Source organism: Helianthus annuus, chromosome 13 (assembly GCF_002127325.2).
Source record: "Helianthus annuus cultivar XRQ/B chromosome 13, HanXRQr2.0-SUNRISE, whole genome shotgun sequence".
Classification (NCBI taxonomy): Eukaryota; Viridiplantae; Streptophyta; class Magnoliopsida; order Asterales; family Asteraceae; genus Helianthus; species Helianthus annuus.
In genome coordinates this window covers 64,599,135-64,604,813 of record NC_035445.2, presented here as the reverse complement: position 1 = coordinate 64,604,813, position 5,679 = coordinate 64,599,135, and the positions used below count along the sequence as shown (strand labels likewise).

General features: G+C 42.0%; 1 non-coding gene across 1 annotated transcript; it reads left to right on the top strand.

Annotated features, from left to right (window-relative positions):
- The first annotated feature begins 245 nt into the window (after positions 1 to 245).
- Positions 246 to 351, top strand: LOC118486037. Its single transcript, XR_004877893.1, has one exon. It is a non-coding gene; the product is annotated as a small nucleolar RNA R71 (small nucleolar RNA).
- Positions 352 to 5,679: the final 5,328 nt, after the last annotated feature.

Genomic DNA, 5,679 nt, shown 5'->3' with positions numbered 1-5,679 from the left:
AAATTTGGTTAGTGGTTTGAACATTACCATCATCTATGGCGTGCACTTGAGGTCGGGCAATGGCCGGTCGAGCTCTTCTTGAGGCTTGAGCTTTCCTCTTTGATGTAGTTGCCATGCTTTCCAAGAACTCCCAATCATCGTTCTCATAATTTGTTCCAAAAGTCCCACCGGTAATAGACATCAAATCACGTGCATCTTCGGCACTCAACCCCTCGTGAAAGGCATTCATCAATTCCCACAATTCAATTCCATGGTGAGGGCAATTTTTAATCATCATATTAAAACGCTCGAATGCCTCATGAAACATCTCACCATGTTGTTGTTGGAAGCTTCTCAACCCCTTTCTTGCATCGTTAGTCTTTTGGGCGGTGTAAAACTCATCCAAGAAAGTTTGTTGCATCTCCCCCCATGTATATATGGATGCCGAAGGTAACATGTAAAACCATTTCTTCGCCTTATCTTCCAAAGAAAATTGGAATAATACCAATTTGATATCGTCGGCCGAAAACCCTTGACTCCCAAGAGTGTTGCAACTCGAGTCATAAGCCTCTAAATGAAAGTAAGGCTCCTCCGTTGCCAACCCCTTGTACTTTGGTAAACTTTGCAAAGAGTTGGTCCTTACTTCAAATGTTCGCCCTTGATCATTATGAGGAATGACTACCGGTGAAGGGTTTTGAGTGATTACCGGCCGAAAATGTGCTTCGATGCCCCTCACATTTTCTCTAAGGTGTCTCCTTGGTACACCATACCTACTTCTTGGAATAATAGGACCATTTGGCCTTGGTACTTGCCCTTGTGGTGCGATTGGTTGTTGAAACTGTTGTTGTCGCATCGGTGGGCGTTGAGGTGGTCTTTGAAATTGTGGTTGTACATGTTGTGGCCGGACTTGTTGCAATGGAATAGGTTGTTGCATTAGTGGCCCTTGTGGTCTTGGCCGAATGTGTTGTGGTATGAGTTGTTGTTGAGGCATTCCACCAACACTTGCCATCCCTTGGGATTGACTTTGAACATACCCAAACTCCCCTTGATCACCATAACCTCCATAAAAATACCCATCCTCATCATACCCCTCAAAATCTTCAAATCCTTCATCATAACCATCTCCTTGAATTCCCGAAGTTTGCCCAAATGGGATGGTCGAATACTGAAACCCCGATTGTTGTGGTCTAAAAGATGAAGTAGTATGCACAATAGTTGAATTTGGTGCAATTGTGAAAGCGGATGATGATTGACCCGTAGTTGGGGGAAAGAAGTGGGATAATGGTGGGATTGTGGTGGATGGGTTGTAGGTGATGGCGGGTTCAGCTTGAGTGGTGATTGGTTGGGTGACATTGGATAGTGTGAATTCGGCGGTGGTATTAGGTAATGTGGTGTTTGGTGATGGTTGGGTGGAAGTAGGTATAAAGGATGAGAATGATTGACCCGTTGTAGGTGGAATTTGAGAATCAGCCATGATGTTTCTCGGTGTGATGGGTGAAGTGGGTGAACCAATGATCTTGTTTTCTCGTACTAAAACTCTGTTTTGTCTTAGCGTTCTTTCAATTTCCGGATCAAACGATAGCGGTGATGACCTGTGAGAGCCCCTAGTATGCATACACCTGAAGTACCTGCACACTAAAACACAACCAGCGTAAACCCAAAAATAACAAAACAAAACTATTAAACTAACACACGTTGTGCACTACTCCCCGGCAACGACGCCAAAATTTGACGTGATGTCGTGGTCACAATCAAATTTAATCCCAAAAACAACTATAGATAGTGGTAAGAGGGTATCGAACTCAGGGTGTATGTGGAAAGTATGTCGATTGTATAGCTTTGTAATTAAACTACAATTACCTAAAATGCAGAAATTAAAACTCAGTGATTTAGATTGTTGTTTTGGAAAACTAAATTAATAACTAAAAGCAAATTGAAATTTGTTGTTTAACAAATTAGGAAAACAATGACCATCTTAGGATTCAGTTTCTTTAAACAATTGTGTGTAATTCCAACTAGAAAGAGTTACATAGACATAACTCGTGTATATAATTGTTGTGATAAAAGGGAACAAAGTACTCGGATTAGATAACGCGAGGTTATTTCCCGATGACCAGTTAATCAATAACCAACCCTAACCCTTCCCGTGATATCTCGATTGCCAACGGCACCAAGAACGTACGATTGAGACTAGAAATTGCAATACCAATTAACACGCTACAAACAATTATGCATACACCATGATAAACAAGCAAACACAAGTTATCATTCTAGAAATTCAGAAATAAACACACAAGAGTTCAAAGGAAACCTGCACCTAAGATGATCACCGAAAGTTCTAGCCACTCATAGCTTGGTGAATCATCATAACAAGCAATTCAACGTTCATACAAATCAAAAACACAAACTGAATGTTAGGAAATGTTTAGAACCAAGCCTAGACAGCCAAAATCGCCCCCAAAGTGTTTCACAAATGTCCAATGATGAGGAATGATGAAAAGGCACCCATAAACCGTCTTAATTGTGGCAGTTACAAAGTGTTCGCAGACTCCACCGTAAATTACGGTATCACCGTAATTTACGGTGGACATAAAAGTGTTACGGTGTTTTGAAACTGATTTATGGTGAGCTCCAGATGAAATCCAGGTCCACCGTAAATTACGGTAGGACCGTAATTTACGGTGGTGAGCTGATATGTCTTCTTTGTTTCGTCTCTTGTTCCACGCTCGACCCGTTCATCTCCAAACTCTCCAAAGCTGCATTTAATCCATCTTTTAGCTCCCGAACCGCACCTGAAACATAGGCAACAGTAGTTATCTAATTCAAGATAATTACACAATTAAGTGAAGGATTATTTCGTATTTTAACATGATTAAGGGTTGTCCAACGGACCACCCATCACTTTCCCAAAGTTTAGCGGGAGGTTATATGTCTCCTCCTAACAATAACCCAAAGACTAACGGGGAGGTGCATTACTCCTATAGTGCTACAATTGTTAAGGCGGAACTACACGCTCTGGATTAAACGTCACATAGCACAAAGAGTCAAGAATCAAGAATCACAAGTTTCATGTTCACATAGGATAGAGTATAAGTTTCAAAGATTCAAGTTTAGGTTTCATAGAATACATGTTACACCCCAAAAGTTTAAAGTAAAAAGGAGATCGAGGATACTCACAGTGATTGCTTAACAGTCGCAACTGTTATTGGATAAAAGGGAGCTCTTTTTAGACTTAGCCTGATTAGATTACAAAAGGATAAGAGTCGGGCAGAATAACGAGGTTGCTCAAAGTGTCAAGTTGGTCACTGGATCGAATGGCTGTCCGATCGGATTGCCAGTCGATCGGGTGGCCATGAGTTGTGAAGGCAGATGGCTGCCCGAACGGATGGCCATCCGATCGGGTTGCCATTGATATTCTGGGGGGGGGGAACAGGGTGACTGCCCGATCGGATGGCCGCTCGATCGGACGGCTGTCCGATCGGGTTGCCACTTGATCAAGGCTTCCCAAGTTTCAAGGGTGTGTCACTCGATCGGGTGGTTGTCCGATCGGGTGATTCTTGTTCTTATTTGCCATTTTGTAAAATCTCTAAGTTTCTAGTTTAACGGTGACGGCACGACACGTACTGTGACAACAGTAATCTCCTTAGTACACAGCCATTCTGATTGGGTGGGAATCACCCCTGTCCGATCAGTCGTCCGTTCGCAACAAGTTTATGTCAGAATCCGTCCCATGCTCGTCTTTTCTGGTAATAACTCAGATCTAAGCCGACTTTAGACTAGTCATCCAGTCCACCATCCGTTTAGACCCGGGTTCCACCGATTAATGGTGAAAGTTTGAGAAAAAGATGAAGATACTCAAGTTTTATAGGAAAATTCTAGATTTAGCTTAGATTTAGGTTAGATTTAGTGTAATAACGCATGAATCATCTTAGATCTGAGCTAGATCTTGCTTAGAATGACATCACATGTTAGTTTGTACAAACCTCCATGATGATATCACCCTCAAGAACTCAAATCCGAGAGATTTCATGGTGAAAAGTGTGATTTCAAGTGGGAATCACATAGAGAATGATGTGTAGATCAAGAAAGTACAAGAATCTAGCCTAAAACGTATCGAAATCAGCAAGAAAAGTGAAGAATTGAAGAGTGCGCGTGTCTGGTTGAGCAGAGCTGTCACATCACTCAAAATGGTGATGTGACAAGTCTATTTATAGGGTGAGAGTGCATTAGGGCGGTGCAAGGTGGATAGGGTGGTGACCTGTTCGGGTGGTCATCTGATCGGGTGACAATCCGATCGGATGGCCACTTTGGCCAATCCATCTTTTCCGCATTTCCGATTTTGATTCGTTTTGCGAGTTATATTAGGCGTTGCGTTGAGTATAGTTTAGGTGAAGTGTCTAGATTATATTGCAAACCAAAAGTTTCCAAGTTTCATAGATTCCGCCAGTGACAAGGCTCCAGCCTCTCGTTCAACCAAGAATCAAGTCTCACGAGTCTAAGGAGTCAAGCACCAAATAAGTCCCAAGAGTCAAGAATTATAGTTTCTCAAGCATTAAGAATCAAGAGTCCGAGTATCAAGTATCATAAAGAATCAAGAATCAAGGATCTAGTTTAATCATCAAGAATCAAGTGTCTAGATTAAGCATCAAGAGTCAAGTATCTAGATTAAGTATCAAGTCTCATAGTTTAAGTGTCAAGAATCAAGCATCTAGAATAAAGAGTCAAGTATCATAGTATCAAGCATCAATATCAATAAGATTCATACCAAAAGTATCAAAGTATTAACATTACATAACTACAGGGACTAAAACTGACATTTAAAAGAAGTTTCGGGGACTGATCTTGCCAAGTGTCTAAAGTTTACGGACGTTGGGCGTTACAGTCTACCCTCCTTTAGGAGATTTCGTCCCTGAAATCTTTGAAGAAGACAGCTCGAAGAGGTGCGGGTACTTAGCCTTCATATCACTTTGCAACTCCCAAGTGAATTCGGCACTGCGCTTTCCTTCCCATCGAACCTTAACAATGGGAATTTTGCTGCGCCTCAGGCGCTTGACAGTTTGATCCATGATTTCGACTGGTTTCTCCACAAACTAAACAGCTTCGTTTATTTGCAAGTCTTCAAGAGGAACCTGCAGTCCCTCGTCGGCTAGGCATTTACGTAAATTGGATACGTGGAACACTAGATGCACGTTGTTTAGTTCTTGGGGCAAGTCGAGTTTGTATGCTACCTTGCCAATCCTTTCAAGTATCACGAAAGGACCCACATAGCAAGGAGCAAGCTTTCCCTTCTTTCCAAAATGAACTACTCCCTTCCAGGGATATACGTTGAGTAGAACTCGGTCACTAACAACAAATTCCAGAGGCTTCCGCCTATTATCAGAATAGCTCCTTTGTCTGCTCCTAGCCTTGATCAAGTTATCACGGATTTGAAGAATCTTATCCGTTGTCTCTTGAACAATGTCAGAGCCAGTGAACTGCTTTTCCCCAACCTTATGCCAGCTAAGAGGAGATCGGCATTTTCGCCTATATAAAGCTTCGAAAGGAGCCATCTGAATACTGGAACGGTAGCTATTGTTGTACGAGAATTCTATCAATGGTAAATGTACATCCCAATTACCACCAAAGTCAATGACACAAGAACGGAGCATATCCTCTAGGGTTTGAATAGTACGCTCGGTCTGACCATCCGTCTGAGGATGG